This window comes from Rhinolophus ferrumequinum, chromosome 9, assembly GCF_004115265.2.
Source record: "Rhinolophus ferrumequinum isolate MPI-CBG mRhiFer1 chromosome 9, mRhiFer1_v1.p, whole genome shotgun sequence".
Taxonomy (NCBI): domain Eukaryota; kingdom Metazoa; phylum Chordata; class Mammalia; order Chiroptera; family Rhinolophidae; genus Rhinolophus; species Rhinolophus ferrumequinum.
The window spans coordinates 41,469,028-41,491,289 of NC_046292.1; positions in this window are offsets into that span (position 1 = coordinate 41,469,028).

The window sequence follows — 22,262 nt, forward strand, 5'->3', positions numbered from 1 at the left end:
TCAAAAGTTAGTGCTTAAAGTAGCAGGAGTATTTAGTGCACTCAAGAGTCTGTGTTTTGGGCCGTGCTGGATGGGACTCCTCTCTCTGCTGTCCTCCACAAATGGGGCAGCTCGAGGCTGGGACCATGTGAAGGCTGGGAAATTCACATACCCGGGAGGTGATGCTGAGAAAAATCAAATAACCATGGGCTGGCACGATGGGCATCTCTTTTTCTCTATGTAGCTTCTCCCCATGGTCTTCATCATGGTGGCCTCCGAGTGGTCAGACTTCTCACAAGTGAGTTCTGGGCTCCGGAGGTACACGTCACAAGAGAGAGTAAGCCAGGTGGAAGCCGTATTGCTACACCCGTATTAACTTGTTGTTTTTTTTTTTTCTTTCAAATAACTGACTGAAGATTTCTGATATCATTGGATAAGGGAATTTCATTGTAACTAATTTAGTTCTTACAAAAAAACCTACTAGATAGGCATCATAATAGCCATTCTGGGGACCTGGTTGCAAGGCTTATAGAAGCTGAGTGACTGAAGTCTGCCCTCTCCCCGTTCTCTGCTTTCTTCTTCTAATAGAAACTGGAGACATGTGTTTTCTATTTGTAAGTATTATGCTCATCCTAAGGCCTATAAACCAGTACAACCCATCGGAACATCAAGAACCAGTGATGGACAAAACAGAGTTTGGGTTATTTCAGTTTCGTTACACACAATAGCCCAGACACCACCTAGATAAAGTGCTCCCAAACTTTGCTGCATATTAGAATCGTTTGGAAGCTTAAAAAAAAAAAAAAAATTCCCGATGCCCAGGTTGCATCCCATACCAATTAAATCACAACGTCCTGGGGTGGAAGCCAGGCATCAATAATTTTTAAAGATTCCCAGATGATCCCAATGTGAAACAAAGTTAGGGAGTTATGACCTAGATTCTTCCCAATCTAATCTCGCCCCATTCAGGTTTCTATGAGGTCTTGCCTCTCTCTGTTTCTGTATCTCTCTCTCTCTCTCTCTCTCTCTCTCTCTCTCTCTCTCTCTCTCTCTCTCTCTCTCCCCCCTCTTCCTTTCTTCCCTCCCCCCCCCATTATTGCTATTGTATAATATTTTCCCCACAGTGCTTACCCCAAGGATCTTACTCAGGTAGTATATTCTGCCCAAACCTCAGACCCTAAACTGTAGCAGAGAGCTGTCTAATCAGTATCTTCACTGCTCTGAGTCTGTTTACTCATCTATAATATAATATGCCATGTTATTATAAGGATTAAAAGAAATAATGTAGGAGGTACATTGTTAAAATATTTGTTGAGTGAATGAAAGAATCTGAATCATTTCATAAATTTCTTTCATGACCAAAGAAATTAAGTCAACATGAATCTAGTTTCAGGTATTAAACACAGATTAAATATTCATTTTTAGGACACATTTGTTTTAAATTTAACACATGGGCTCATGAATAACACTATAAAGAACCCATTCTTTAAAATATTAATATAAATATCTATGCACAAGGAGGGCATAATTGGAGAATTTTATCTCCTCTGACAAAGGGGAAAAAAGGCCATTTAAAAAATATGACTTTCTCCCCTTCAGACCGAGAGTGGAGGTGAGCCACAAGAAATCCAAGTTCACATGAAAATGCCATGATAAAAAATGCAGGTGCTGTGAAACATTTATAAGGGCCGAGTGTAAGGCAGTATGTACGCTTGAATTTGAAATGACATTTTGGCATGAAACAGATCTCCCACAGGCAGATTTGAAACTTCCAGAAAAGTCTTTAAATGACATCTTTTAAAATGAACAATCATCAAATATGCCCAAGTCATTACCTCAAAGTACTTTGCTAATGAGACAGGCTAAAGAAATGGCTAAAAATAATTGACCCTAGTTTTACAGCTGAAAGTTGTAAAAATTAAAAAAAAAAATTAAAAAAAAGGAAAAAAATCCCTATAAAGCTATTGCAGGGTACGAACCTAGAAGTAGAGATTGGCAACTGTTAAGCATATTAAATACAAACATTAGGATTTGTCTTGCTCAGCACAGAACAATCACCAATAGTTTTTTAGTCACAGATTTCAAATTGCTTTACAAATTACTTGATGTCATATTCCCTCCTGTAAATTTTATTCCACTTGTACAGTGCTATGGTTTAAAAAAAGACACTCACCCTAATATCCAATGAGATGTTTGCCCCAATACCTCATTAGACCCTTGCATAGTGCTATAAATTAGGCAAGGCAGGTTTTATTGTTCCCATTTTGTAGATAAAGACACTGAGGTCTAGAAAGGTTAATAACTTACATTTGCACAGTCTTTCAAATGTACTACATTGTCAATAGTTAAACACTAACCACAGCACAGAGTGGATACTTGTGTGTTTTTCAGGAAGGAAATCAAGATAGGAAGAAGGGAATTAATGTCTATCGAGCACATATTATGTGAAATATTGAACACAATGTGGAGAATTGCTTATGGTATGTTAAATATAAAAAGTAGGATATAAATTGGTTGTACCTAATAATCTCCTTAAAATATGCATGGGAAAAAGACAGGAAGGAAATATATCAAAATGTTCACTTTTATATCATTATTTACCTATTTTATGTTATAAACATGCATTATTTTTACAAATGAAAAGAATACTTTATCCTGAGAGATCCAAGATGGCAGAGAAGATAAACACTGTGCCTGTGTCCTTCCGTGAACATATTAAAATTACAACTACATTATAGAAAAACCAACCTGGAGAACCATCTGAAGCCTAGCCAAACATAAGTCCTATAACTAAAATTATTAAGAAGAAGCCACCTTGAGGCTGGTAGGAGCGGTGGAGATGTGGAATGGGCCCCAAACCTCCATGTGGTGGTTGAGAATCAGGAAGGATACCTTGGCTGCAGAGGTTCCTCCCAGAGGAGCAAGGGACCCCAGCCCCCCAAACCAGGCTCCCCAGCCCAGAGTACTGGTGCCGGGAAGAGGGTCCCCCACAACATCTGGCTGTGAAAAACAGTGGGGATTCTGGCCATTTGGGTGGGATGGAAGATTGCGGGAATACCCAGACATCCTCTTAAATGGCCCACACATGGACTCATTTGCTCGCAGGCACTCACCTTGGTTTCCAGAGAAGGGATGGTGACTGGGGGAGCTCGGAGACATACAGGGGGGTCAGACTGAGGTGTACAGTTTCACAGGGAGCACTGGAGAACAGTTGGCATTTTCCCAGTGAAGGATTTTTCTCCCAAGCAGCCAGCAGGCAGACGCCATCTTTCCTATATTGAGCCCAACCCCACCATGGCCAAATCTGAATCTGATTGGCCCAGTGAGCTCCACTGCTCCACCCTGCTGACTCAGCTGCGTCCCTGCTGCACCAACTCATGCACCATTGGAGGCACTTTCTCCGTGGGCAGCTAACCCCTCCCACATTGCACTCTTTCTTGGAAAGCTATCAGAGTCCATAGGCCCCAGGTGGATGGCAACTGACCTCAGTGTGCTCTGAGACTTTTGCTAAGTAGCTTCAGGCACAGCACTGGCACCAAACCAGAATCTACATTAACCTGGTGACCACAACATTTCCCACTATAGTGACTCCCTGAGACCCTGCCTCACCTAACTTGCGACCACATGAGGCTTTATCAGTGGCTGAATGTTAAGGGAGTTGGCAAGTGGTAGCAGGCCTCAGCATGTCCTGGCTTTTTGCAGAGCTACCCCAGTCCTGGCAGCCATCCTCAGTTCATAGTATGGCTTCTCCCACATGCTTCCAGGTTTAGCACAAGCAGCGAACAACCACAGATCACCTTGTAGCTCCTACCAAATAGTCACAGGGAGTGGGTAACATGGTCCTGTGCCAGAGCTCCTTCCAAGACGCCCCAAAACCAACACACTTGGAGGTTGGCTTCAGACCACAGCAGAGCATGACCCAATTGGCCCCTAAAGTGCACACACAAAGGGTAATCTTAACAGGGAACAGATCCCACTGGGGCAAATCCCACTCAGTGAGGCTGCCTCCCACACAGCAGCCCATAAGCTGTGGATATGGCCACACCCCACAGCCAGTCAGCCTGAGAGTCAATTCCACCCACTGACATGCCAACAGCAATCAAGGATCAACTATAACAGGAGGGGACACACAACCACACAGGGGACACTCCTGGAGCACCCAGTTCAGGTGACCAAGGAGACTGTGCCTCTGAGCCTCACAGGACACCTACTACATAAAGCTACCTGGCGAAGACTGGGAGACATAGCAGATCTACATAATACATAGAAACAAACACAGAGAGGCAGCCAAAATGAGGAAACAAAGAAACGCATACCAAATGAAAGAATAAGAGAAAACTCCAGAAAAAGAATGAAACAAAATGGAGGCAAGCAACCTACCAGAGACAGAGTTCAAAACACTGGTTATAAGGATGCTCAAGAAACTTAGTGAGAACTTCAACAAAGAGACAGCAAGCATAAAAAAGGACATAGAAACCATACAAAAGAACCAGTCAGAAATGAAGAATACAATAACTAAAATGATCAATGCCCTAGAAAAAAATCACCATCAGAGTAGACGAAGCAGAGGATCGAATCAGCAATTTGGAAGACTAGGTAGCATAAAACACCCAATTCAAACAACAAAAAGAAAGAAAAAAATCCAGAAGATAGTTTAAAAGACCTCTGGGACACCATTAAGCCGAATAACATTCACATCATAGGGGTACCAAAAGGAGAAGGGAGAAAGCAAGGGATTGAGCACCTACAGGCTTCGCAAAGCACCCCTCCTCTGTGCTACCATCGCCCTGTGACTCTTCTTCCCACAACGCATTGGATTGAAATGTACTGCCTCCAGGACTGACTGCGCTTCTAGGTACTGAACTCCCTGAGGGGCAAGGACACCATTGTACATATGCTGGGCCTTACGTGTGTAGCACGAGGCCTGTGCTTGGGATGCAGGAGTAGTTAAGATGTCGGTCTTTGGAGTCAGATCTCCGATGGAAATGGTACCATTTTTACCAGCAGTGTAACTCTGGACATATTACTGACCCTCTATGATCCTCAGCTTCCTGATGGGTAAATGAGAATTAACATGTATATGAGAATGAGATGATGTATGTAAAGGGCTTAACAAAATACTTTGCAAAATTATCGGCATTTGTGTTGGATCTCTTCCGAGACGCACTGTCCTCCCTTCTCCATCCTCTGAGCCCCAGAAGGAGGATATGATTAGAACCATGGATCAGGTAGACCTGAATTCAGACCTTCACTCCCCTGTCCACCAGCTGACTCCCACAAACATGTGTAACTTTCAGCAGTCTGCATCTCAGTTTCCTCTTCTGGAAAGAGGGGATATTAACACCAAACCCAATGGGCTGCAGGTAGGCTAATTGGGAAATCTATTTAAGCCCTTCACACTGGTGTACTGTACACACTCAATAAATTGGCACTGTCGTCATCACCGCTGTGAGGTGCAAGGAAATCATGTGTGACCTGTAAACGATTACACACCTGTAAGAAATGTTTCAATTGTTATTCACAGGGAGGTGCATTATCGCCGGATATAAGGCTGCACTTCCCTGAAGCTTGCTGATGGCATTTCTCCTTTCTTTCAGTCCTTTAAAAGATTTGTGATCACCGTCTTCTCTAAGATTTGGCCGTGGCTCACCCCCTCCAGGAAGCCTTCCCTAATTAACAATACTTTGTCTACTCTTTTATTCTCCAGACACACAATCCTTAGGAGTAAATTCAGATTTACAAAACAGATGATTTAGAGTTAATTAGTTGTAACACTAGAGGATTTCTCAAGATTGCTTTAAATCATGTACTCCCAAAGCGCAATTGAACCCCATGCAATTTACAAACATTTGATTAACGCTCAGGGGCTCTGGGACATCACTACTGCCCAAATTAAGGTCCAGATTCGGTTTGGACTATTTAGTGCACGTATGTTATACATTGCTTTGCTAGTCTTCAGAGTTGGTTATACCCCTTCTAGGAGTTACTATTACATTCCCAATGGAGGGGATCCTGACTTTAGTCTCCATTACCTTTAGGGAGGAAAAACCCCAAAGGGCTGTCCTGGGTGGGACTCAGAGGCAGGTAAATGGCCCAGCTGATTTTTGACAAGCAAAGTAATTCACACCTGTTGTACTGTCTTCAGTGCCTCCTGTGACAGAAAGAGTAAATTTCCTGGAATGGTAATAAATTGCATACCAAAAGTAGGGGCCTGTGGGGATTTTACTCATGTCGGCAAGGGGTTGTAGAACTAAAGATCAAGACAATGGTTATAGAATTTATTTTCTTCATTTCCTCCTTTGTTACTCTCCTGATCACTTATGATCAATCAAAACCCTTCAATGGGATGAGTGAATGGGCTTGCTTCAGGTATAACAATGAAGGGGGATGCGGAAGAAAAGGACCCACTCCTCAGCAGGATGGGGAGGGAAGAGCTCAAGAGACAGAGGTGATAAATGTTCATGCAATTGTATTGAAGAAAAATATAAGACGGGCTGAGTCCCAGGCACTTATGGGGGGAAAAAAAGGGAATAAAAGAAGAGAGGAACCTCTGTACTCTGGGCCCCCCTGTCAGGGATAGATCCCAGGGAGCAACGCAGAGGGCTGAAGAGCCAGAGTCTCCAGGAAATCAAACACAGGCTTCCTCAGGAGAGGCGCAGAAGAGCAAGCTCCACAGCAGCCCGGCCTCCAGGCTGGAGTCCAGACACTCAACCTTAGCGATGATGGGAGGGACCCAGTCAGGAGGCGGAAAGGACCAGGGCGGGGTGCAGATGCTGGTTCCTCCTCACTCCTCTCTGACTTGGATGGGTACCCACGGAAGTTCAAGGTGAACCCTCATTAACAGTCTCCAGATTCAGCAGTGGACTGCCAGCAGGGCCACGGCAATCAGGCCAGACCTCCTCACTGCTTCTGGTCCTGCTCTTGCTCTATGCAAGTCGGCATCTCGCTCCAGACCATGGCTCTGCCTCAAGATTAATATCTCCTCTATCTGGTTCTGGCACCTGGCTTTTGTATTAGGCATCTCTGGCTCTCAACTCCTGGTTATCCACTCAAGGACTCAAGCTTGGCTGCATTCTCCCCCATCCATCCCATGTTCACAGACTAACAGGTTGCTACTGACAGTCTCCTTCCACTTCCCCATCTAATCTTATTTAAACACACCCATACACACACACACCCATACACACACACACCCATACACACACACACCCATACACACACACACCCATACACACACACCCATACACACACACACCCATACACACACACCCATACACACACACACCCATACACACACACACCCATACACACACACACCCATACACACACACACATATACATATCTGTGCATACATATATACATATATGTGCATACATACATGTATACACATATATACACACACGTATATATGTATTTTACAAAAAAGGGATGGCAAAATAGTCATTACTCTGCAACTTGTTTTTTCCCCACGTTTTAACAATATATCATGAACATTTATCTAGGTCAATATATATGATATAGAGCAACACATTCTTTTAACAGCTGAATCCTATTCCTTAATATAAATTACCATAATGTATTTAACCCTTACCATACTGAACATTGAGGTTGACTCTTTTACCATCATAAACAATATTGTAATAAGCATCCTTATACATATACTCATGAGCTACATCTTTTATTTCTATTGAAGATATGTAGTTATTCCAGTGGGTCCACGGGTGCATGGGTATAATTAGGATGACTTAGAATGGAATTGCTGGGTCAATTGGTATGCACATTTTAAAATTTTATAGGTACTGTACTACCAGATGTTGTAAGAGACTAAAATTTATAGGTAGACTCACCAGCTGTTGCTTTGGGGCAAATTATTTAGGTTTCTGAACTTCTATTTCCTCATCTACAAAATGGAAACAACAACATATATTTTGAAGCACAAAGGTAATAAATATATGCCAAACTAGAAGCTTACTAAGTTACATCTTTTATTCCTTATTATTGTTTTGCTGTTATTAAAAGGCAAATCCTAAACTTACAATTAGCAGAAAAATAAAACGAAGAGCACGTGGCTGAAAGAAAGACCCACAGGCTAATCCCAGCTTTCCTATTACTTGGTGTTAGCCTGTGCAAATCATTAGAATCGTCTGGGTCTCCAAATCCACAATTATTGGCTGTGGGGGATCAGTATAAAGTGCCACCAGGTTCTTTTGCAGTTCCACGATTTCCATAATTGGTTATTTTATTTCCAGGGCATTAGTAGGAAGAAGCTGTTGGCCTTTCAGATCTACCCAGATTCTTTGCATTGAGACAGAAGCCAAACTAAGAGGAAAATAAAAAAAAGCAAACAGAGGAAAACAATAAACAAATAAATAAATTTAAAAAAAAGAAAGAAAGAAAAACAAACAAGTATCCCAGGCCAGGCCCTTACAAACATGATGGAGAAACACAGCTGGCCCCTAAAGAAGGGACATCCCTCTCTTGGATCTCAGCTGTTGACAGATCTCAGCCGCTGCACCCATCTTATCTACTAGGTTCTAAAACATTCTCATTACAAAAAGAGGCATCTCTGTGGGGACTGTGGATTAGGAAGTAAGCTGGTCTCTAAGCACTTTTCAAATGAGCCAGTCCAAATTCCTCAATCCCCTAGGCTGTCTTCATCTTTTCCCACCACACTCCCAAAGCCTCCATGAACCATGACCCCACAGTCTGTTCTGTGGTCCAATTACATGTGTGTCTAAATTTGACCTTCAGCCCTATGTCTAACTGATTGTTGCAGTCCCAGAGTGTGTGGCCCAAGGCCTGTCTTTTTGCCTAGCAGAAGCCCAAGAAACCTTTGCTGAGTGAAACAAGATTGTGCAATTGTTTTTTTATATAAAATGCAGCTAAATTGAAAGTATGACTCATAGACCATTAGCGTGGGAGAAATTTTAGAGGATAGCTCTCTCAATACCGTCATTTATTAATTTACTCCTTTAGTCAATGAACGTTACTGTGTGCTAGAAGAGGAAACTGGGGTCCAAGTAAGTTAAGTGACAATTTCAACGCTGCACGGTTAGCTAGTGGAGGAGCTGACACCAAAACTTGGGCTTTCTGACACATGATTTAGTGCTTACTTTGTTTGCTATGTTGCTGCAATAATGATTAACTTAGCAACTCTAATTCCATGCATCACAGTTTCCTATGATAACATTTGCAATAGATAGAAACACTTGGGCTTCCTGAACTTTCTAGTTCTCAAGGACTTTTATGAAATTAAAAAAAAATTACAGCCCATAAATTTTCCCTGTGATTGTTTTCTCCTAAGTCATCACGTTACATAGCAGAACATTTGTTTCACTTTCAGCTTACAAACTAGAGGACCCATTAATAATGACTAGAGAAGCCACCAGGTTCCAGATAGAAAATGTCATCCATTTAACAAAAAGTCAAAATCCGTAACTACTGCTATTTGGATGGTGTCTGAACAATGAGTTACGCAGTTTCAAACCAAGGTGAGGACTTTGAATTGTATGTTCCTCCTGCCCTCCCCGTATGATATAAAATCTGATGCCATATCCAAGGCAGAGAGTTGAGGTAATTGGAACTTGCAGTTTTGGAGTAACAACTGTAATAGATTCTTATTTAGTTTATGTTGAATATAATATACAGGTAGGAGTTCTTCAGAGCTGAGAAGGACACCATTTCCACATATTCATTATCATAACTTGAAATGTCTAACCACATGCAGGGAAGGCTTGTACTGTAACAAAGAAAAAGTATAGGCTTTGGAGGCAGCTGGACCTGGGTGCAAATCCTGACTCTGTCATTTCACATCTCTGTGAATCAGGAACTCATCTACTATCACCGAGCCTCAGTGGGTAAAACAGGGACACAAATATCTTCCTCATAGGGCTGTTGGAAGACAACATATAAAAAAATGTAAAAGTGCCTGGTATGACAGTTAGCACACAGCAGTGGAGCCGAAGTTAAGCAACACGTGGATAAAATGAATTCAATACGTAATAACGGCAGAGTTGAGAGTAGCTACCAAGGAGGGTCCACACTGGAACCAGTGGTTCGCCAATGAAGAGAGTGGTCTACGCGAGGTCCTACATGGGAAATGCTAAGCGTTTTTCACCAGGAGGAAGAGAAGGAAGCATAGCCTCCTGTAGAAGCAGAGAAGTAGTTTGCCATGAAGTAACACCTGAGATGCTTCCTGACAAGAGAGAAACAGCAGCTCAATCTGAAGTCCAGATTGAGATTGGTCCAGAAGATTTTCTAGAATGGGTGAGTCAGGAACAAGACCTTGAAAGTTAGGTGAGATTCCAACAGGCAGAGAGGAAGGGGACGGCAGTCTAGAAAGGAGCATCAGGGACAGCAAAGGCCCAGAGGCAGGGACATGACTGATATGTTCCGTCCCGGGAGCAGAGAGAGAATCTTGGTAAAGAGGCAAGAGAAGAAGAAGTATATTTATTCTGATTTGCCGAAGGCCTTGGTGGTCACACTAAGGTATCTGTGTTTTCTCCGGCTGATAAAAGAAAAGCCACGTGCATAAACTGCTGGAGGTTGGTTTTTTTGCAAGAATAATCTCGGGTTGAGCAGAGGAAAGAAGATTCTGAAGGCCATGGAAAGCTACGGGTTAACGCAGAAAGTACGCAGGCTGGGCTTGCTGGGCTTGGGCCTTGTGTTGTAGCCTCACTGCTTAGTAGCTGGGAAACCATCAGCAATTTACTCAGCTTTGCTTGCCTGCAGTCTCCTTTTCTACCAATGGGGACTAATAACGACAAGATTTTTTGTGATGTTCAAATACATTAAAAAATGAACAAGGTAGGGAATTAGTTTGTAAACTCTATGGCACGGCTGTTCAATAGGACTTTCTGTGATGATGGAAATGCTCTGCTATCGATGCTTTCATATCAGTATTCACTAGCCACATGTGAAATGTCACTAGCCACATTTCAAGTGTGGCTAGTGTGACTGCAGGACTGAATTATTCATTTCAAAGACTTAGACTTAAATTTAAAACACCACCACGTTTGCCGGCACAACTTTACAGCCTAGGGGAATGGGAAGGGAGTGGACTTTTCAAACAGGAAAATCCAAGTTTCAAACATGTTTTGGACTCAATGGGCCAGTCTAACTCTCCAGGAGAAAGAAGAGCAAGCGTATTGTCATAGTAACTAGACATCCTTCAACTCTGGGCTCTCGCCACCAAGGACTTCTTCATCTTCCAGACCACTCCATGCTTTCTCAAGTCTCTATGTTTCTGCACTTGCAGTTATCTCTGCGTGAAATGAGCATCCACCGTTGTCCCTTGACTTGGTTTGACTTGGAGAAATGAGAATTCTTTCAGACTTAATTCAGGCATCGGCCACACATCACTCACAGAGCCAGTCCTAGCCTCTGTGTTGATTCTTGGGCTGGGTTATGAGGTCGTCTCTGTGTCCTCAGGCTGTCCCGTGATCCCCACTATCATAACACATGTCACACGGCAGCGTAGTACGGAGTGGGCACTCACTGAAGGATAGGGATTGAATTTTGTTTTATGGCAATATACACACCACATAAAATTTACTATTTTAACCAACTTTACATGTAGAGTGCTGTGGTATTAAGCTCATTCACATTGTGGTGAGACTATCACCACCATCCATCTCCAGAACTTTTTCATCTTCCCTAAACTGACACAATGTCTCCATTAACTAAAACCTTCACAATCCCCTCGCCCCCAGCCTCCAGTAACCACGATCTCGTTTCTGCCGCTATGACTTTGACTGCTCTAGGGACATCACACCAGAGGAATCACACGGTATTTGTTCTTCTGTGACTGGCCCACTTCACCTCGCATCCTATCCTCACGGTTCATCCATGTTGTAGCATGTACCAGAATTGTTTTCCTTTTTTAGCCTGAATAATATTCTGCTGTATGTATATACCATATTTTGTTTAACCATTCACGCACTGATAAATACTTGGGCTGTTTCTAACTTTTTTTTTTTAATTAACCATTTTTAAATGTACCATTCAGTGGCATTTAGTACATTCACAGGTTGTGCAACCACTGAAGACCTGTTTCTTTTTTTTTACTTTATAGGGGAAGGGAAACGGGACTTTATTGAGGAACAGTGTGTACTTCCACAACTTTTTTCCAAGTCAAGTTGTTGTCCTTTCAGTCCTAGTTGTGGAGGGCGCAGTTCAGCTCCAGGTCCAGTTGCCATTTTTCCTAGTTGCAGGGGGCGCAGCCCACCATCCCTTGTGGGAGTCGAACTGGCAACCTTGTGGTTGAGAGCTCGTGTTCCGACCAACTGAGCCATCCGGGAGCTCAGCAGCAGCTCAGCTCAAGGTGCCGTGTTCAATCTTAGTTGCAGGGGGTGCTGCCCAACATCCCTTGCGGGACTCGAGGAATTGAACTGGCAACCTTGTGGTTGAGAGCCCACTGGCCCATGTGGGAATCGAACCAGCAGCCTTCAGAGTTAGGAGCACGGAGCTCCAACCACCTGAGCTACCGGGCTGGCCCAACTACCTTTTTGTTATTGTGAATAATGCTGCTATGAACATGGATGTACACTGGATCAGATTTTGTGTATTTTTCTATGTCTCCAACTCAAACTGGCCTACCTATAATGGATGTAAAATGATCAAAGGTTTCTTACCTGTCACAGGATACAAATGGAATTTCGGCACCAAATACTATTCCTGGAAATACAGGAGATGCACAATAAAAAATATTGAATAGAAGTAAAAGAGGAAAAGATTAAGAAACAAGAGAGGGAGGTAAAGAGGCAGGCTGCTTTATTCAAAGCACACACACACACCACACACACACACACACACACACACACACTCACACACACTGCTTTCCCACTGAGGATGTGTACCACCCTAAAAAAGCATATATCAAACTTCAACTTAAAGGTTTTCTTTCTCTTTTTCTTTTCTTTCTTTCTTTGTTCTTTTCTTTTTTCTTTTCTTTCCATTCCTTCCCTTTCCTTTTGTCTTTTCTTTTCTTCCCGCCTGCCGTCTTCCTTTTTCTTTCTTTCCTTCTCTCTTTATTATGTTTTAAAACCTGGTCTTGGAATCAGAAGCCTTGTGTATATTTCTGGCATTTAACTTAGATAAGTCACAAACCCAAACCTCAGTTTCCTCATCTTTAAAATGGGATAATTTTATTGTTCCCAGGTTTGAGAATGTGTGTGTGTTTGGTGTGATACTTGAATATCAGTATACGCTGTGAACTCTTTTTAAAAAGCTGCAGAAACTATAGAGATTTTAATTCTTCTCCAGAATTTTTCTTTTTTCTGTGTTTTAATTATAAGTCAATTAAAATCCATAATGGAACAAGAGACTAGAGACTTAAGGAGAGTTTCTTTTAAATTCCATTTCTAAACCTAGTGGTGGGAGTATCAAATTGTTAAAATTTTAACATTCTAATCACTCCTTCTCCTATTGAAGTTTTCGGTGTTCTATCTGGGCTTGACACAGCCAGTGAAAATATTAAGCCTTTGTAACACCAAAAAAGTGCTAACACACAACTACAGTAATCCTTCAGCTATAGGCGACATTTAAAGAATCCCCAGCCACATAATCACATTAACATTTAATGTGCCCAAGTTCAGCTAAAATATGTTTCCTCTCTTCTGCATCTCTTTCCTGAAGCAAAAGATGCCAGTGGAACCTGAGAATTCCATTTGCATCCTCCTCTGAGTCCCCCACAGAAAAGGGAGTCCTTTCCCACACAGCCTGCTCCTGGAGGTAAACACAGCTTGTAGCTGTGGCAAACATCTTTTATCATTTTACATCCTTTATAGGTCAGCCAGTTTGAGTTGGAGACACAGGAGACTTCCGGGAGAAATTCATTACTGCCACTCATTCTGGTTTTCCGTCTCAATATAATTAAGCTTGGCTAATTGTCTATCATGATTAAAATCATGCCAATAACAACCTTGTTCTCCAGTTTGGCTCTGCTCCAAACTTGTTAATCGCTCTTGTTTTAGAGTAGGTCATTCTGTACCTCGCTTCAGCTGTGAAATTCCTTATAAATAACATGCTTAGATAATAAGATCATCCTTGGGTGACCAGGGATTGTCAACATGGATGACACAAGCTGTGGCTAATATATGGCATAAATGAATGACAATACGAGTCATTCTCAGCAGCCTGGAACACGGAGCCGATTTTAACTTGGTGCCATTTCACTAGGAAAAATGTAAAGTCCTGAATGTAGGTTCAAAGAATTAATTGCATAGAGATAGGATGGCAGGAGTTCACGAAGCAGATTGGATTATATAAAGTGGGCCCATGACTCACTGGGAGTCAATATGGCTTCTAAAAATACAAGATTTCCCTGGATTAACTGAAATTCATCATCTCACCTAACCTAACATATAAGGAGGACTATTATTTTATGTACCCCGAAGGGGAAAAAAAAAGATGCTCCCAATTAAAAGTTAGAATTTGTATCTTATACTTAGTGAGAAATCTCTTGGAGACATTTGCATCCTATATCATGCTGCTCTAGTGCCATGTTTTCCTGAATACTTTTCATTGCAAAGCTGAATCACAGTATAATCTTTTTTAAGATCCTTTAACTGTCAATCCAACTCCGCACATGTAGTCACAGCAACATGCCTCACTCCGGGGAAGTGATGAGCTCTGACCAAGTGCGCGAGCAGAGGTAATGATGACTGCCTGCTGGCCAACAGCGATGATAAGATGTCAGCAGTTCTAGGATGCAGCCTCATCTTTCAGATATGAAAATGTGGAATAAATATGCATGTTAGCGTTTATGCAATATGGCGTAGGGTGCATGCAAGGGAAGAAGTGATAACACTGCTCTCCTTAGTGCTGGTGAGTTCCGTATCGTAGGGAGGAATCTGAGCTGTGAGCTATGACAACGTACCTTGTGCAAGGCTCTTCCTTATTTATGCACAGCTTCCCTTCAGTTCTCTCGGAACACTGTGTTTGTCTCTGATACACCAACTGTCGCAGTGCAATGTCATTTTTATTCCCACGTTCACCTTAAAAAAAATGTGCTGTCCTGAGGTCAAGGGGACCTTTTTCATTTCTGCTCCACTGGCAACTAGGGTGGGACCTAACACAGAGTAGGCACTCAATAGACGAATGAAAAAATGACAGAAGGACTGAGTATTGCACCGTGATGACTCCGGGTCACATAACAGCTTTCTCTACTTAATAAAATTTAGAAAACATTATTATGATGTACAAGGTGTGATCAAAACATACGGTGAATGTTTAAATAAAAAAAAATATTACAGTAAAAGACACATTGCCATGAATCCCCCTCAAAATATTCCCCCTCACTTTGAACACACTTATCCCATCATTCTTGCCACTTCCTGAAGCAGTTCTGGAAGTCCTCTTTTGTGAGTGTCTTTAGTTGCACTGTTGTGGCTGCCTCGATGTCCTGAATCATTTTGACTTTGGGGAAGAGCCAGAAGTGTCACGGTGCCAGATCCGGTGAATAAGGTGGATGAGGACACACCATCATGTTATTATTTGACAGAAATTGCCATACTAGAAGTGATGTGTGACATGGAGTGTTGTCATGATGGAGGGTGAAGTAAAGACAGGAAAGAGGACTTCCAGAACTGCTTCAGAAAGTGGCAAGAACGATGGGATAAGTGTGTTCGAAGTGAGGAGGAGTATTTTGGGAGTATTGATGGCAATGTGTCTTGTACTGTAATTTTTTTATTTATTGAAACATTCACCGTATCTTTTGATCACACCTCGTACATAATGCTCAAGCAATGTTATTTACTGAAATAAAGGTGTGGTATCATTTAACTTTCTGTGTACATCAACAACACCTCTGGGGCTAGATTTCAAACAGCTTCTCACCTCCCCACCCCATGCCTGCTCTCACACATATAGACCTAATGAGGAGCCTTTAAGCCTTGATGCCGACTGGATCTGGGTGCAAAACTAACTCTGCCATTTTCCTGCCTGAGGAAACTTTAGATAGTCCTCTGTAGATCTCAGTTAAATAGATCTACCTCCTGAGGTTGCTGTGAGAATGAAATAACACATATACAGCACCCACAACAGTGTTTGCTAGACTATACATTCTCGGTAAATTTTAACTACAGGTTTACAAACCATGTTACAGTTTACAAAGAGCTTTCAGGTCCACCGTGTCTTTTGATTGGCATGTGATCCCGAGAGGAACCTCTTCTATTCCTATTGTTCAAACAGTAAAATAGACTCAGAAAGAAAAAGTAGCATGCACAAAATTACAGTGGCAGACTATGACCTTTAACCCAATTCTTCTTATTAAATTATGTTAAGTTAAAATAAAAGGATTTTATGATCTGGACAGAACCTTAGAGATAATCCAGTCCTAAACTCTCATTTATCACATAAGGAAACTGAGGAACAGTGAGAAAACATGATTTGCTTTCAGCACCATTCATCTGCTGGTAGAAAAACTGGGATCAGAGCCCAGAGATCTGGACTCCGAAAAAAATGCTTGTTTCAATATTTTTCGCCCAACATGGCGTCCAACTCTGAGGAAAGAATTCTCAAATATGAACACTTTCTGGTCGTATGTGATCAGCCCCTGCCCTCCTCTCCAACCTCATTTTAAACTCACATGACTCTCCTCTCTCATTTCACCTGGACCTTTTGGCTATTACTCAAACAGACTCATTCCTTGATGTACTTGCTTTTCCTCTGTCCAGAAAGCTCTTCCTCTGATCTTTTCCACTTAATTCAAGTCTCTGCTCAAATGTCACCACCTAATAGAGGACTTCTCTATCTAAATTTGCCTTTTAGATCTTAAAGAAAAGAGCTCCAATCCACTGCCATCTAACAGTCTCAATTCCCTTGCTCTGTTATTTCCTTTGTAGCACTTATATTTATTATAGCACTAATATTATGTATCTACATACTTATTTAATGTTATGACTCTTCCATTATGATGTAGACTTATGAGGGCAATGACTGTGTTTGTTTTATTCACCATTATGTCAGCACCAGAATGCGCTCAATGAAAATAGTTTGTGAGCATCTACTATGCTTTGAGCACTGTGATAGGCACTGAGAAAACAGTTATGAATCAAAGATATTCGACTCTGCTCTCATGCGGTCTAGTGATGAACACAGCCATTGATTAAATAATCACAGATGTATGTTAAGAGCATGTAATTAGGATAGGTGAACTAGTCTTGAGATTTGGGGAAGATTTCCCTGAGGAGGGAATTTTCTGTGTACACATGTGATGGGTAAGAGGATACAAACTAGGTGAAGAGAATGGAGGACAAGTGTTCTAATAGGAAAAAACACTAATACTAGAATCTTGTGGTAAGAAGGGGTAATGATGGAGGGCAGGTGTCAGAGGGAGGGGAAGTGGGTAGAAGTCAGACTGTGAGACTCTTTAGGACATATTAGGAATTTTAGCCTTTATCCTGTGGGTCATGGAAAGCCACTGGAGCATTTTAATCCCAGAGCTGATACGTTCAGCTCTGCATTTGTAAAGGCCATTTGGTAGGTGTTTGGAGAATGAAGTGGAAGAGGGTGAAGGAAGAATCAGAATAATTCGTCAGGTCACTGCAGTAGATCCAGAGGGGAAGTGACCGTAGCTTATACTAAAGTGGAGATAGTGGAAGTAGAAAGAAATGGATGGACCAAGATCTTAGAGTTAGCATTTACAGGATTTGGTCAGGGATCAAATGTGATGATTAAAGAAGAGGATGTGTCAAGGATAACTCAGGTTTTCCTTTCACTTGTGAAATTGGATGAAAGGTCATGACAAAGAGATGGAGAATTCTAGAAGAGAACAGGTCATGACTGCTATTTTGGATATGCTGAATTTGGAATGATTTGGAGACTTTTAAGCACAGATGTGAAATAGTAAGAAATATAGGTCTGGAGCTCAGGAAAGCTCTGCACTGGAGAGATACCTGGGCAGTTTTAGATGGTCCTCAAGGCTACAGGTGTGTAAAGTGTACAGGATAGTCTGAGAAGAGGCTGACAGTGGCACTTCATGAAACTCCATCATTTAATGGCCAGGCAGAAAAGGATAGACCTCAAAAGGTAAAGGAATGGCCAGAAATAAATGAAACAATCAGGAGAAATGTGTCCCACTGCGGCCGAGGGAGGAGGGTGCTCCAAGGAGAAAGGAGTTATCAGCAACACCAAACACAGCAGCCAGGTGACAGAAGATGGGCATGGAGGCAAGCTTTGCAGTTATTGACTTCGAGGCCATTTGGTGGCTTTAGTGAAGGCCGTTCAAGTGGAATGATGCAAAAAGAAACCGGATTAGAAGAGGCCAAATGGAGAATAACAAGATTTGTAATGGAGATGGCAATAAAAAAATCAGATCTTTTAAGAAGAATCAGTGTGAAGTTAGGGGAGAGAAAGAGAAAGGGTTATTGTTGGTGGGGGCTGTGGGAGGTCACTGGAAGGTTATTTATTTAATTGATTCAAGACTGAAGAGACTGGACCATATTTAAATGATGATGGAAAGGAATGTCATTTCAAAGGACGTGTTTCAAAGCCTATGTAAAGGAATTGGCCTTGGCAAAGGAACTAAAACCACTCTCCTCTGTTATAATCCGAGAGAAAGCAGGACGCAAGGCAGAGATGTAGGCAGGTATGTTTAATGGGAGGAAGATAAAGGAGTTCTCATTTCACAGATTTACTCTGCATGTAAAGCAGGAACCAGTCAGAGGGGATAGAGGGAGGTTGGGAAGGAACTGGGCGTATGAGGAGAGTGGAGAAAGGTGTAAATATTGTAGAGAGTGTGCCAACAAGTTGACTAGAGAGGCTGCGTTGGGATGTAGGTCCTTTTGAGATTGGTGGTCATGCCAGTCTGTCCACTGAAGTGACCCTCTCGTCATCTGTGCAGGCATAAACACCAAGTAAAAGATTGGTTCGGTTTATTCTGGATTGGATTTTTTCCCACATAATACGTGTAATGAAAAACCAGAGAGACAAGGGAGTTAAAGATTGTGGCCAATGTGTTACAAACATTATGTTGAATAAAGAATATATCCCTCATTGTGTTTACTGGTTTGGTGGAAGACATTTCCTCTTTCATTCATTCTTATTTCGAGTACGTTTTCAGGTGAGATTTTATGCTTGCCTGGGTCAATTTGGTTCACGTCCAGGCTTTATATTTAACTGTGAGCTGCTTTGAGGAAGGGGCCGTAACTAATTCATATCTGCATGGCCAATGCCTAGGTCAGTGTTTTTCCACATTGCAGTACGCCTGATAAGTGGTAAATAAATGCATTGTATAAATCGATGCATGTGGAAGACATTTAGACAGGGCAATTACCAGTAAGACATTTATCCGTTCTCTAATAATAACAATAATAATCACCACCATCCTTGATACAGATTTATGGTTTGCTTCTCAAAACAGAATAAACAGAAAGAGCTGAAAGCCAGACTAGGTTCTGAATGAGAGATGCGGTCATTATTTTTTTAGTTCCCTTTGCTAAGGAGATGTTATTTCTCCCCCTTCCAAAGACATGAGAAAGAGAGGAATGAACCAGACTAGATGGCTTTAAATTTCTTCATTAGCATCCACACTGAATAAATTTCAATGGCAGGAGCCTTAACACGGCTTTCCCTGTCTCAGATGCACAGAAAACGAAGCCTGCCAATCTTGCAACATGTCTGGAGATGAAGAAGGTCAACATATCAGAAAATAAAATCAGAGGCAGAGATTTCAAAGAAATTCATCCCAAGAGTTCTTCTCCATGAATGCCGTGCAAGATTGAAGAATTCAATTACATGAAAAAGAGGCCTTTTTTTTTTAATACCGTGCCCAGCTATTAGTTTTTTTGTCATTGCTAACATGAAGGCATATTGTTAGCCATCAGGAAATCTCAACAAATTCATACATTCAAATCACAAGGGATTTGTTTGGTAGATGGATCTGAAATCTGGTCTGCCTCCAACTCGTCACCCAAGATTTCATTTATGCCAAGGAGAACGTTCTTTGTAATCAGACACGGAAAATCCAACTCATTGACACTCAGCTGCTTTATTCCTTTAGAAAAGAATCCTGCCCGTAATGCTGATGGAACATTATAATTAACTTTTTATTTGGGGTTCACCAATCGAATTATGTCTGTCTTAGAAAGCAGAAATGGTGAAGGGTCATCTATGTTCCTTCTGAAAAGCTAGAGCCTTTTCCTTTTTTCCTGATAATTTCTAGGGATTGGTTGAAAGGAAATAATGTTTTGGACTCTAACACATAGAGCTTAATTTATAGAGATGCTCCCTGCAGCATATTGTATAGTAATCTCTTGTAGACTAACAACCATAAATCCCTTACACCCCGGCATGCATGCTCCCTTGTCACGTGACTCCAGAATTCCTGGTATCCAGAGGGAAAATCTGTTTTTCCATCTCTTGATTTTAGACTAGACTTGTGATTTGTCTTGACCAAAAGAATGTGGTACAAGTGAAGTGTTACCAGTTTCAGAGCCTAGACCTTAAGAGGTCTTGGAGTTTTCTTGGTTCTCTTGGCATGCTGCCCTGAGACCTCCCTGTAAGAAAGCCAGTGTGGCTTACAGCATGGGGGAAGGCACCGAGGAGACAGAAGCACCCCAGTACTCAGCCGGCACCAACTGCCCAACATGTGGATGTGGCCGTCTTGGACCTTCAAATTCAGCTCACCTGCCAGCTGAAAGCAATGGCTTGAGTGACCCAGAGTAAACCAGTAGAACCCACCCAGAGACCCAACAGAAGCATGAGAGATAATAAAGAAATGTTATTTGAAGCCATTTAATTTTTAGGATTATACACCCCCAATGATTAGAGAGCTACACAGCAACAGATAACAGATACACCAAAAAAATTGGAAACAACGTTTACGTTTCCAATGTTAAACAATAGTAGAACGGTTAAATAAATTATGTTCTGTTCACACAATGGAATAGAATGCAGGTATTACAAACTATGTTTGTAGACAGTTTTGGTGGCATGGCAATGTGCTTCTGTTACAATGCGTACTGAAAAGCAATATGACAATTTATATTAATATATAGCACAGGCCCTCATTAAGTGACAGAGAAAATGACTAGAGAAAAGACACCAAAACATTTCAAAGGCTATGAATGGTGAAGCCAGTTAGATCTCTTAACTTGTGTTTCTCCCCTACTTTGTTCTTTATAGTTGTATTTTAGCCTCCTCCCTTTATCCAAACCAACAACCATAAATACTTTCTTATTGGATCCCAAATTGAGAGAGAACTCTTGCTACTGTTTTTAGGAAGAGTATTGCCTATATTTGTACTGTCCTGCCAGACTTCCTCTCCCAGCTCTTCTCTCTCTCTAGTTTCAGGGGAGAACTCTGGTCTTAAGATGAAAGAAGCCCTCTTCTGGTAGGAAGGTCACTTGGAGACAACTTAATCTGGACCAAATAGTTTAAACACAGTTAATAAAGGATAGGTCGCAGGTCATTCCAGTACCATTTTTTTTTCCCATAGCACTTAACCATCTTTGATATTACATTTTATATCTATTTATTTATTTGTTCCTTTGTATATCTCTCCAACTAGAATATTAAGCCCATGACGTGGGAGCTTTATCTATCTGGTTCCTGCTATATCCTGATCATATAATGATGTTTGCCATAGATTGGTACCTTAAATATTTGTTCCATGAATAAACTAGGTCACTGACCAAAGACTAGCTTCCTATTGAACAAGTCTCTGTCAGATGAAAATGCACTGGAGAGAATCCTGGTCTTGGACTCCAAAAACCTATTCTAGAATCTCTTTAATTTTAGACAAATCCTTTCACTTCTCAGTGCCTAAGTTTCTTGCTATGAAGAGGGAATGCTAAAATTTGCCTTCAAAAAGTACTTGAAAGATTAAGTGACACTTATGAGAAAGTAAACAATAAACGCTGGATAATTTTAAGCTAATGATAACACGTGGCACTTTTCTATGTGTCAAGAGCATCACATGCATTAACTCTTGTCCTTATAACAATCTCAAAATGTAGGTATTACCATGTTTCCCATTTTACAGATGAGAAAACTAAGACTCATAGAGACAGGCAAGATAGTCCAGCTAAGGAGAGAAGGTAGATTTCAACCATGGTAGGATTTCTTAGGATAGCCAAAACACATGTTCATTCTAATATAATAATAATAATTGCATTTGAAACTACTGCATATGATTACTGCCACAGTGGTACATGAATATTAGGATTCTTCAACTTTTGCCCCTTTTCTGGCAAACTCAGGTTCTCACGAGTAACAACATGGGATGCTTCAGTGGCTCTTCTCAAATTCATGAACTTTTCCTTAGAGAATTCTCCTTGAA